This window comes from Dryobates pubescens, chromosome 2 (genome assembly GCF_014839835.1).
Source record: "Dryobates pubescens isolate bDryPub1 chromosome 2, bDryPub1.pri, whole genome shotgun sequence".
NCBI lineage: Eukaryota > Metazoa > Chordata > Aves > Piciformes > Picidae > Dryobates > Dryobates pubescens.
In genome coordinates, this window is record NC_071613.1 from 2501617 (window position 1) to 2514567 (window position 12951).

Below are 12951 nucleotides of genomic sequence, written 5' to 3' on the forward strand. Positions count from 1 at the left end.
CAGGGGCAGAATGACTTCCCTGCTCCTGCTGGTCACACTGTTCTTGATGCATGCCAATCTGCCTGTAGAGGAGTTCCACTTCATAGAATCATACAATCAATAAGGTTGGAAAAGACCTCAAAGATCATCAAGTCCACCCTGTCACTCAAGACCTCATGACTGCTAAGCCATGGCTTCAAGTGCCACATCCAATCCCTTTCTGAACACCTCCAGGGACGGCGACTCCACCACTCCACATTCCAATGGCTAACAACTCTCTCAGTGAAGAGCTTTCTCCTCATCTCCAGGCTAAACGTCCCCTGGTGCAGTTTGAGACTGTGTCCTCACAATTTAACAAAACAAAACAAAACAACCTAACAAAAAAAAAAAGAGCAAAAAAAAGAAGGCAAACCCAGACACCAAGCAAGCAAAACCAACCAACCCACCCACATGTGGGAATGCCAATTACGAGTGGTGTGAGCAATCTGGCAGTTCAGGCCTGGAGCCTGACATGGTGCTAGGCCATGCTCAGCGTAAGTGCAGAGCCAGCTAGCAGTATGCCAAGACAGCGCTGTGCCTGCAGCACTGTAACTAAAACAAGATGCTGGTAGCTAGAAACATAGTAAGTTATCTCGGGACAACAGGACATGCACCTGCATCAACAAACCTCGCGTGTCATCCATAGTTGGACCAATAACCTACAATAGTGTGATGTGTGGTCACTCATAGGGGACCAATGAGTCCATGTCAACAAGGCACACCAAGGTTATATAAATTGTAGCAGTTTCCTTGCTACGCACTTCTTTTTCTGCCTGTCCTGCCTCCTCTCCTTCCATGCTTTGCTGTGCCATGCTCTCACCATAGGCCTGAGCCACAAGCCTGCAATACTGGAACAAGAAAGGATCAATACTGATCTTATTGGTCAGCTGTATTGATTCCAAGAACCTCCATCGTCGCCATATCTGGCTAAACCCACAGAAATTAAAACCAACAGCCTTTTACATGCTTAAGGGCCAGAACCATCCTGTGTTAACCTAAATGCTATTCAAAGAGCAAGCACCTGGATTTTCACAGTATCACAGTGTCGCCAAGGTTAGAAGAGACCTCGAGGATCATCGAGTCCAACCTGTCACCACAGACCTCATGACCAGACCATGGCACCAAGTGCCACATCCAATCCCCTCTTGAACACCTCCAGGGACGGTGACTCCACCACCTCCCTGGGCAGCACATCCCAATGACGAACGACTCGCTCAGTGAAGAACTTTCTCCTCACCTCGATCCTAAACCTCCCCTGGTGCAACTTGAGACTGTGTCCCCTTGTTCCGGTGCTGGTTGCCTGGGAGAAGAGACCAAAAAGAGCAAGCACCTGGATTTCCAAAGAGTAGACTTCAATATGTAATTGCACTTTTGTTTCACTACCAAGTTCCTAGCTTACAACAAATTACTGAGTTCACAGGTGTCTGAAAGCACAGCCTTGAAAACCTCTTTCATTACATCACTTCTCAGCGAAAATGAAGCATAACCTTAAATCACCCACCAAAACTGCATGCCTCAAAGGAATTTTTCAGATAACACATTGTGAAGTCACACAAAATTAACAGTGATCAGATAAAAAGAGAAGCAGAAATTAATAATTGTATGGATTATAACATAATTGCATAAGAAAGAGCACATTGTTTTTAAATGTGCAATTAGAACAATGTGAGATCTTGCAATTGCTGGAGATTCGGGGTCTTGATTAGTGGTAATTATGCATTCTTATGGGTAGAGCAAATGCAGTTACAAGAAAAACACTGAGCTGTGAATTACAGCCTGCAAGCAAATAACCAAACTGAACAGGTATCTGTCAACAAACTGTTTACAACACTAGTCTTAATTGCTTAAAACACTCATTTTGATGGAATTGTTACTTGCAACTTGAAACCAAAGCACATAAAGTAATATTTGCCTTTTGATTATCTATATAACCTTCTAGAGTAGCACAGAATTTAAACAGGCTGCCCCATTTTCTGTCAAGACAGCTGCAGAGCTGCCTGATTTGCTGCTGCTTAGGGAGCTTTCTGTATTACAAAGTTTCTTATTTGTAAGATTTTATCTACCTTTTATTTTTTATTAATACAATTAATTAATACATTTTTTATTAATACAACACAATTAATACAGTTCCAATTCCCCTTGGGATGTGCTGCCCAGGGAGGTGGTGGAGTCACCATCCCTGGAGGTGTTCAAGAGGGGATTGGACGTGGCACTTGGTGCCATGGTCTAGTTGTCACGAGGTGTTGGGTGACAGGCTGGACTTGATGATCTTTGAGGTCTTTTCCAACCTTGTTGATTCTATGATTCTATGAGTTCAAAGGAGTGCCACAGAGATGATTATGGGACTGAAACATCTCTCTTACCAAGGGAGGCTGAGAGACCTGGGACTCTTTAGCCTGGACAAGACTGGAAGGGGATCTTATTGATGCATATAAATATCTAAAGGGTGAAGGTAATGAGGATGGAGCTGGGCAGTTTTCAGTGGTGCCCAGTGACAAGTCAGGGGGCAGTGGGTACAGACTAGAACACAGGAGGTTTCACTTGAACTTAAGGAGCGCTGGCAGGTGCAGTTTGAGTAGATGACCTCCTGAGGTCCCTTTCAACCATTAGCATTCTATGTCTATACTATTTCCACATAGTACAACACAAGTTACAATTGCTACTATCTTCTTAGCCTGTACATCAATTCTCAAATTTCACCAACCAGGGCTAAACCAGTTTTTGAAGCGAAAATAAATTCCCAGAGGAGCTCTCCCCCATGCTGTTCCAGTGACTGTTAGATCCTGCCTTTCCCACATCTCTCAACCTCCTTCCTTTCTCTTTTCATTCCACCAGCTTGTAGTTTGCACCTCATCTAAGGTACCCCACAAGCAAAAGCAAGGCCATAGCAATGGCAAAGGTCCCAGAAAGGGGATCTTTGGCATCTGGCACACTACCATCAGTTGAAAATCAATTGAATGCCAAAGGGCAAACCAGAAAGATTGGATATGCCATGAGGGAGAGCAACATCAAGCCACATGGCAGAATCACTTGACTTCTAGGATGAAAGGTCACAGGCAAATTTTATTAAACTCTTAGTCAAATCCTACTGCAAATCTTCTCACACTCATTAACACATCACCCTGAAATCACCCTGCTGGTGACAGATGGGACACAGAAAGACCAGAAGGACCAGGGCTCCAGATACAATGGAAATGTTTCCCCTACCAGAAGGGCAGGTCAGCAGTGAGGACACAGGTGATAAGGGCTAAACAACAGAGCATCAGAGATTATTTTTTCCCCTGTTCCCATCACCAAAACACCCCAAGAACTGCAATCACATGAAAGTCAGAGATGTAAACAAGGGAACAGCTGCTCTATGAAACCACTTAAGTAACTACGAAGGACTAGAGTGGTAGAAACATCTGTGCACCTCAAAACAAGCTGTCTACAGTGTCTAAAGGCAGAGAAGAAAGAGTTAAGATATGAAATAAACAGCACAGACAGCTTCTGCTGCTGCTTTCCTCACACCCTTTCCTAACTGCAAAATAAAAGCAGACTGCTGCTATAGCAGCACAGACACACAGGCAAATAACCTCCTGTCAGTTGGGAACTCTAAGCCACTTAAAGTTTGCCAGTTTAAGGCTTAATAAGGAATAAGATAAATAAGTGCTGGTAAAACACCAAACCATCCAAAATGCTGAACTAGAGCATCCCTAAGGGCATTTCAAAACTGCAGGTTGGTTGTTTGGGGGTTTATTAATCTTGTTTTAATCTGGTAGCACCCATAAGCTGGTAGCAACAATCACAGGTGTTTTGGCTCACCAGAGTTTCACAAGCCTGAGCACACTGGGCAGCATAAATCTCTTAACAGGCTTTGCTTTTGCCTCCAGGGTGTTTGGGCTGAGATAAAGAGCATGGTAAAACACACAGACCAAAGCTGAGAAAAGGAGCAAACGGAGCCAAAGTGAATAAAAGCCAATAAAACAAACTTCAGCATCAGCCCTGGAAGAAAGCTTTTTGCTGCAAAATTAAGGAGCAAGAGTCTGGTCATACATTATACCTGAGTTGTAAAGGGAAGCCAATAGAAAACTGATGCAAGCATGACACCAAAAACAATTAAAGACAAGAGCAGCCTGAATAAAGAATCACAGAATCACCAAGGTTGGAAGAGACCTCAAAGATCATCAAGTCCAACCTGTCCCCACAGACCTCATGACTAAACCATGGCACAAAGTGCCACGTCCAATCCCCTCTTGAACACCTTTGAACTGGTATGCTCTGAAATCCCTAACAACTAGCTTCTCTTACCTTCTGGAAAATAGGGCTGCACCTTCTTATTCTTTAAACAAGCAGCACTTGCAAACCAAAAAGTTCACCTGACTCTTCAGAGAAATGGCACTTTTTGGTTACCTCTCCATGGTTTATGCCCCACAAGATGGCTTCATCTCTTATAAGGTAATGGCCAGGAAAGGTACTGATTTTCACAACCAGTTAAAATAACTATATTCCCTGTCCATCTGTCACATCCTTGACACCCAGGCAACCAGCACCAGAACAAGAGGACACAGTCTCAAACTGCTCCAGGGGAGGTTTAGGCTGGAGGTGAGGAGAAAGTTCTTCACAGAGAGAGTTGTTAGCCGTTGGAATATGCTGCCCAGGGAGGTGGTGGAGTCACCATCCCTGGTGGTGTTCAAGAAGGGATTTGGCGTGGCACTTGGTGCCATGGTTTAGTAGCCATGAGGTGTTGGGTGACAGGTTGGACTTGATGATCTTAGAGGTCTTTTCCAACGTTATTGATTTAATGATTCTATGATAATTATCACATCTTCAGCAGAGTCATAAAGGATTTTAAATGTGGAGCAGGATCTTGATGACAATGTTTTAAGCATGTGTGCTTCATTGAAAGCTAAGCCTTGCTCTAAACTAAGCCAATTTAATCATCAAAAGGAAACTAACTGTACAAACGGATTACAGCTGCAAAAAACCCCATCTGTATCCCAAACATACAAAGCCAGGCTCAGCAGCAGGACACTTTTATCAGGAAGGATAATGTTAACTCAGTGTTTTTAGTAGCAGGTTTTACCATGAGAAGAACTATTGAACGTGTCCAGAGAAGGGCTGGGGAGAGGCCTCAAGCACAGCCCTGTGAGGAGAGACTGAGGGAGCTGGGGTTGCTTAGCCTGGAGAAGAGGAGGATCAGGGGTGACCTCATTGCTCTCTACAACTACCTTAAGGGAGGTTGTAGACAGGTGGGGGTTGGTCTCTTCTCCCAGGCAACCAGCACCAGAACAAGAGGGCACAGGCTCAAGCTGTGCCAGGGGAGGTTTAGGCTGGAGGTGAGGAGAAAGTTCTTCACTGAGAGAGTCATTCATCATTGGAATGGTTTAGTCATGAGGTCTGTGGTGACAGGTTGGACTTGATGATCTTTGAGGTCTCTTCCAACCTTGGTGATACTGTGATAGTGTGATGCTGTAAAGTTACCAGATCTGATGCAGTCCTCCGCAGTGTGCAAGACAGAACACTACTGGACTGGCTTGTGGAATTTTATGGACAATAAAATTTAAATTGTCTAGAAAATTGAAATGGATTTCCATTTCATTTCCCAGCACTAATGAACAGATCACCATTAAAATGACAACTGAGGCATTTAAGGCTATCATTTTTCTTCTACAATTTATGTAGAGTAATGCATGGCCATTTTCAATTACTTGGTTAAAATTAAATCACCAGATACCGCTTCTAGGTTTTTACTGACTTGCACCCAGATGAAGGTTTCTGCTTTGAAAGCTGGTTTTTATCTACCCTCAATTGATCTGAAATCATTACTCCCAACTGGAAGCAAGCTCTTGCTTTTTTTGAATTAAAAAAAACCTCACACACACACAAACAAGAACAAAAAGTGTTAAAAAAACAGTTAAAGGAGTGAATAAAAAGGAAGTGTTCTCTTTTCATGTGAAACTGTTTACATGCACAGTTTTTATGGCTCCTCTCATCTACCTTTTTTCCTCTATGGTTTGTATAATCTATTTCACAAAACCTTGCAGGAGGGAAATCTGGAGAGGCTCAAGGAGATTGTCCTTTATCCAAACTTTCTGGCCTTTCCCTACAGTGCTGCCACACATTCTGCTGGGCTTTGTACTGCTGATTCAGACTGGTTGATAGTAGGCTGAACATGAGCCTGCAGTGTGCCCAGGTGGCCAAGAAGGCCAATGGCATCCTGGCCTGGATCAGGAATAGTGTGGCGAGAAGGAGCAGGGAAGTCATTCTGCCATGTACTCAGCACTGGTTAGGCCACACCTTGAGTCCTGTGTCCAGTTCTGGGCCCCTCAGTTTAGGAAAGATGTTGAGCTGCTGGAAGGTGTCCAGAGAAGGACAACAAAGCTGGGGAGGGGTTTGGAGCACAGCCCTGTGAGGAGAGGCTGAGGGAGCTGGGGTTGCTTAGCTTGGAGATGAGGAGGCTCAGGGGAGACCTTCTTGCTGTCTACAACTCCCTGAAGGGAGGTTGTAGCCAGGTGGGGGTTGGTCTCTTCTCCCAGGCAGACAACCAGCACCAGAATAAGAGGACACAGTCTCAAGGTGTGCCAGGGAAGGTTTAGGCTGGATGTTAGGAAGAAGTTCTTCCCAGAAAGAGAGATTGGCCATTGGAATGTGCTGCCCAGGGAGGTGGTGGAGTCACCATCACTGGAGGTGTTTAGGAAGAGACTGGATGGGGTGCTTGATTGCATGGTTTAGTTGATTAGATGGTGTTGGGTGATAGGTTGGACTTAATGATCTCAAAGTTTTTTTCCAACCTGGTTAATTCTATTCTATTCTACTCTACTCTACTCTATTCTATTCTATTCTACTCTACTCTATTCTATTCATTCCTGTTAGCAATTCCTGAGCCTGACTTTGCAATAACTTACCTGTGGCCTTTGAGAGGTCAGAACTGGCTCTGAATTTTGCACACCTAAGCCATCATCCAGTACTTACACATGCTGCATTCTGGATTGTGCTTTCTCCAGTCACTGATGAAACACAAGAGTGTGATGGCTAAAGTCTGGAATATTGTGTCCAGTTTGGGTCCTTCAATTCAAGGACAGGGAACTGCTTCAAAGAGACCAGCACAGAGCCATGAAGATAATTAAGGGAGTGGAACATCTCCCTTATGAGGAAAGGCTGAGGCAGCTGAATCTCTTTAGCTTGAAGGAGAGGAGCCTGAGAGGTGACCTCATTAACATTTATAACTACATGAAGGGCAAGTGTTGGGAGGATGAAGCCAGGCTCTTCTCAGTGATGTCCAAAGATAGGACAAGGTGCAACAGCTGCAAGTTGGAGCACAGAAGGTTCCATGTAAACATAGGGAAAAACGTTTTTACTGCAGGGTGACAGAACACTGGAACAGGCTGCCCAGAGAGGTTGTGGAGTCTCTTTCCCTGGAGACATTCAAAACCTCCCTGGATGCATTCCTCTGTGACCTACTCTAGGTGCTCTTGCTCTAGCAAGGGTGTTGGAGTAGTTGATCCTCAAGGTGTCCTCGAACCCCTAACGTTCTGTGATGCTGTGAAAGTCACTTGCTGACAACTGCCCAAGGAGAGTTCTCCAGTGTAATTCCTTTTGGTCATTCCTCCAGTCCTCCTTTAATTAAGGTATACTGCATCTGATTGAGGTATTTAGAGTAATCCTTTGCTTCCAATGACAAATGGATTGAGATAAATTCCCTCTACTTCCACCAGAACACACATATGGGAAGTTGGTAGCTAGCTGTGTTTCTTCCTGAGTTATATTCCAGTCTGAATCCATCAGCAAGACTACAAGGAGGAAACACCCAAGACCTCTCAAGGCTGCAGTGATCTCACTTGTCATTAGGCTTAAAACCTGAGGCTTTAAACCACTCCACGGCTGCAAGCATGTATGCCTGTGACTAAAGTTAAGGACACAGTTAGGAGAAATACTGAAAACAAACCAGCTCTCTTCAACCACTAACTTCCATCCACCAACTTACAAAAGCTTTGACTGACTATGTAGCAAGTGCATCACCATGGGGTTTTTTTCAGGCTTTGTCTTCTCTGAGAAGAGAAGGTAAAAAGTTTATGTCTACAAATTGTCCCAATATAAAAGTAGAGTGGGATGAAGGTACCATGCTTTCATTGCAATGTGAACCAAAGGTGGGTGGTAGAGCGCTGGCCTCAGCCAGCTGCTGTAAAAATTGCACACCCCTTGTTCCACGGATTAGAGAGAGAAGCAACTTCTCTGGATTAACTGCATTCACCCCAAATCAAAGACTTGTTAAACAAAATGCTAAAAACAATGGAAAATGTGTAACTGAGATGAAGCCTGGATCTTCTGGAGCTTACATGGCTTGCTCTCACCAGCATCCGTCAAGCTGACTTTGCTCCAAGTGGTCACACTGCAAAGCAATCAGCGATCTGTACAGCGGCTGCACAGAGAGGTTGCATTAATCACCAAGGAACTGCCAAGACTGTTCAGCTAACAGGCCAGGCAGCTTGAGTTAGGATCATGGCTGCACCTGACAGGATGAATGGATAGTGCAGTTAAGGACAACAATTAACTCTCAGTTCAGATCAACTTTACTGTGAAATTAAGCCCCTAAAGCTATTGCGCTTAACTGGACTGCGCTGTATCTGACTGCGTTGCTGCTCCACAGCTCAGGCTGAAGCTTCGTAAACCAAGCTCCTGGGCTGTTGCTACTTCAGTAACCACAGAAACACTGCAACATGCTCTCCAGCAGACACCCTATGACCTGCCAAGCCCACCTTGGACATGCACATTCTTTACTTCTGGGTGTAACAAGTACAGAAATGCTACATGACTATATTACACACAGGGACTTCAAACACTTCTCTAACAAACTAGTCCAAAAGCTTCCCTTTTCTGGTGTCATTTTAATAGTTACAGTCCCTAGCCCTATGAGGAGAGGCTGAGGGAGCTGGGGTTGTTTAACCTGGAGAAGAGGAGGCTCAGGGGAGACCTTCTTGCTCTCTACAACTACCTGAAGGGAGGTTGTAGCCAAGTGGAGGTTGGTCTCTTCCCCCAGGCAACCAGCAAAAGAACAAGAGCACACAGTCTCAAGCTGCACCAGGAAAGGTTTAAGCTGGATGTTAGGAAGAAGTTCTTCCCAGAAAGAGAGATTGGCCATTGGAATGTGCTGCCCAGGGAGGTGGTAGAGTCACCATCACTGGAGGTGTTCAAAAAATTATTGGACATGGCACTTGAAGCCATGGTTTAGTTAGTCATGAGGTGTTGGGTGATAGGTTGGACTTGATGATCTCAAAGGTCTTTTCCAACCTGGTTAATTCTATTCTATTCTATTCTATTCTATTCTATTCTATTCTATTCTATTCTATTCTATTCTAATAATTTAATGGTGTTCATTAAAAAAATGAAAACACTGAAGCTTTTAATTATGTTGAGTGAATTAATGAGGTCTAAGATAAAGATGATATTCACAGGTGAAGACTAATTTGAGGCAGCTAAATAGCTGTCACTGGAATGACTAGAACTGAGTCATGCACCTCCCACACAGTAATCACAGATGTGCTTGCAGACCAAAATCAACAGGTGCATGGAGTTTGTACAGGAATGGGAAATGGGAAAAGCTCATAGTGGCTTCTCTAGGGGGCCTGTTTCACTGATGAGTGAGATGACAGTGAAGACATGTATGGCTTATCAAAAACTAACTGGAACAACTGTTTGGATTTTTAATGAGAAACCATGCATGACTGCATGTGAGAAGAATAGTTTCCTCAGGAGTGGTGGGGAGGGCTCCAGACTAACTTTCAGAAATGGCTAACTAGTGTTCCTGTGGCTCCAGCTTTGAAGATGCTTGTCTTCCAGGATGACTCTGCTGTTTTATCCAAACTCATCAGGATCAAAAGCAGCAATAGAATAGAATAGAATGGAACAGAATAGAATAGAATAGAATAGAATTGAATTGAATTGAATTGAATTAGAATTAACCAGGTTGAAAAAGACCTTCGAGATCACCAAGTCCAACCTATCATCCAACACCATGTAATCAATAAAACCATGGCACCAAGTGTCTCATCCAGTCTCCTCTTAAACACCTCCAGGGATGGTGACTCCACTACGTCCCTGCCTGGGAGAAGAGACCAACCCCCACCTGGCTACAACCTCCCTTCAGGGAGCTGTAGACAGCAAGAAGGTCTCCCCTGAGCCTCCTCTTCTCCAGGCTAAGCAACCCCAGCTCCCTCAGCCTCTCCTCACAGGGCTGTGCTCCAGACCCCTCCCCAGCTTTGTTGCCCTTCTCTGGACACCTTCCAGCAGCTCAACATCTTTCCTAAACTGAGGGGCCCAGAACTGGACAAAGGACTCAAGGTGTGGCCTAACCAGTGCTGAGTACAGGGCAGAATGACCTCCCTGCTCCTGCTGGCCACACTGTTCCTGATGCAGGCCAGGATGCCATTGGCCTTCTTGGCCACCTGGGCACACTGCTGGCTCATGTTCAGCCTACTATCAACCACTGTCCCCAGATCCCTTTCTGCCTGGCTGCTCTCCAGCCACTCTGACCCCAGCCTGTAGCACTGCATGGGGTTGTTGTGGCCAAAGTGTAGAACCTGGCAAAGGCAAGCATGCACACAGCTGGAGTTCCACATCTAACTGCTAACAAAAGGCACATAATTATACTTGTGGGGAGATGTTATTACATAAGAGATATTGGTAAACACTATATAGAAATCATCTAAAAAATGTCAGGTAGCTGCATTTTGTGCTTCAGTGAGTTTCTTAGGAGGCCAACACAAAATGCAAACATATTTGCACATACACACAAGAGGAATAGAATAGAATAGAATAGAATAGAATAGAATAGAATAGAATAGAATAGAATAGAATAGAATAGACCATGTTGGAAGAGACCTTCAAGATCATCGAGTTCAACCTATCATCCAACACCACTTAATCAACTAAACCATGCAACCAAGCACCCCATCCAGTCTCCTCCTGAACACCTCCAGTGATGGTGACTCCACCACCTCCCTGGGCAGCACATTCCAATGGGCAATCACTCTCTCTGTGTAGAACTTCCTCCCAACCTCCAGCCTAAACCTCCCCGGGTGCAGCTTGAGACTGTGTCCTCTTGTTCTGGTTCTGGTTGCCTGGGAGAAGAGACCAACATCTGCCTGTCTACAACCTCCCTTCAGGTAGCTGTAGATAGCAATAACATCACCCCTGAGTCTCCTCTTCTCCAGCATTAGTTCATTATCAGTTCTGGGCCCCTCAATTTAAGAAGGACATTGAGACTCTTGAACATGTCCAGAGAAGGGCAACAAGGCTGGGGAGAGGCCTCAAGCACAGCCCTGTGAGGAGAGGCTGAGGGAGCTGGGGTTGCTTAGCCTGGAGAAGAGGAGGCTCAGGGGAGACCTTCTTGCTGTCCACAACTTACTAAAAGGAGGTTGTAGCCAGGTGAGGGTTGGTCTCTTCTCCCAGAACAAGAGGACACAGTCACAAGCTGTGCCAGGGGAGGTTTAGGCTGGAGGTGAGGAGAAAGTTCTTCACAGAGAGAGTTGTTAGCCATTGGGATGTGCTGCCCCAGGAGGTGGTGGAGTCACCGTCCCCTGGAGGTGTTCAAGAGGGGACTGGATGTGGCACTTGGTGCCATGGTTTAGTAGTTAAGAGGTGTTGGGTGACAGGTTGGACTTGGTGATCCTTGAGGTCTCTTCCAACCTTATTGATTCTATGATTCTAACTAGAAATGCATGTTAGTGCTTAACAAAATAGTGGAAATAAGCCAACGTGCTCACCTTTTAAAAGCTACATGAAGTGAAGAACTATTTGTAAGCCATGTGTTCTACCAGGAAAATTCATTCACTGGTCTTTGGAACAAGACAAGGGTAGAATGCTTTTCAACAGCTCAAAGCTTTTATACTATATAGCTAGAACTGGATGAAAGATATTAATAATTCTTCATAGAATACTTATCTTTGATCTGTTCCTGTAATCAATCAGCACACGAGCAGCAGGCTATTAAACTTTTGTTCCACCAAGCTCACTTGACATGCTTTGAGTGGTACACAGCCTCAGTGTTGGGGTTGGGGCTTTTCAGGTTTTTGATTTGTTGCTTTCTGGATAAGCATCTCTTGAAATTGTCCCTAAATATCACTCCTGATCTTGAGCACTCAGGATCCAGTCACCATGGTTTCATCTCCCTCTGACACATGTCCTCTGACAGATAACCATCTTTCTTGCCTTTCTCAATCCACACATGCACATACACTCTTCTTTAAACCATTTCACAGTCTCAAGCTGTGCCAAGTGACGTTTAGGCTCGAGGTGAGAAAGTTCTCCACAGAGAGAGTTGTTAGCCATTGGAATGTGCTGCCCAGGGAGGTGGTGGAGTCACCATCCCTGCAGGTGTTGAAGAGGGTATTGGACGTGGCACTTGGTGCCATGGTTTAGTCATGAGGTGCTGGGTGACCGGTTGGACTTGATGATCTTTGAGGTCTCTTCCAACCTTATTGATTCTATGATTCTGTAATTTCCCCTTGTCAAATTCTTGCTATCTACCTGGTTCAAAATCACTCTTCATGCTTCCTTACAGAAGTTTCTTCACATCTCTTCCAATTTGCTATTCACTATTGTCTTTCTCCAGCCTTTCACAAACCTATCACCCAACACCATCTAATCAACTAAACCATGGCACCAAGTGCCTCATCCAGTCTCCTCCTGAATACCTCCAGTGATGGTGACTCCACCACCTCCCTGGGCAGCACATTCCAATGGCCAATCTCCCTTTCTGGGAAGAATTTCTTCCTAACATCAGCCTAAACTTCCCCTGGTGCAGCTTGAGACTGTGTCCTCTTGTTCTGCTGCTGGGTGCCTGGGAAAAGAGACCAACCCCCACCTGGCTACAACCTCCCTTCAGGTAGTTGTAGAGAGCAAGAAGGTCTCCCCTGAGCCTCCTCTTCTCCAGGCTAAGCAACCCCAGCTCCC

At 45.0% G+C, this 12951-nt stretch overlaps 1 protein-coding gene across 1 annotated transcript in view; it reads right to left on the reverse strand.

Moving 5' to 3' along the window:
- The window catches only part of KCNH1 (potassium voltage-gated channel subfamily H member 1), a 296255-nt gene that overhangs the window by 164295 nt on the left and 119009 nt on the right, over nucleotides 1-12951 (reverse strand). The gene's annotated exons all lie outside the window — the stretch shown is intronic.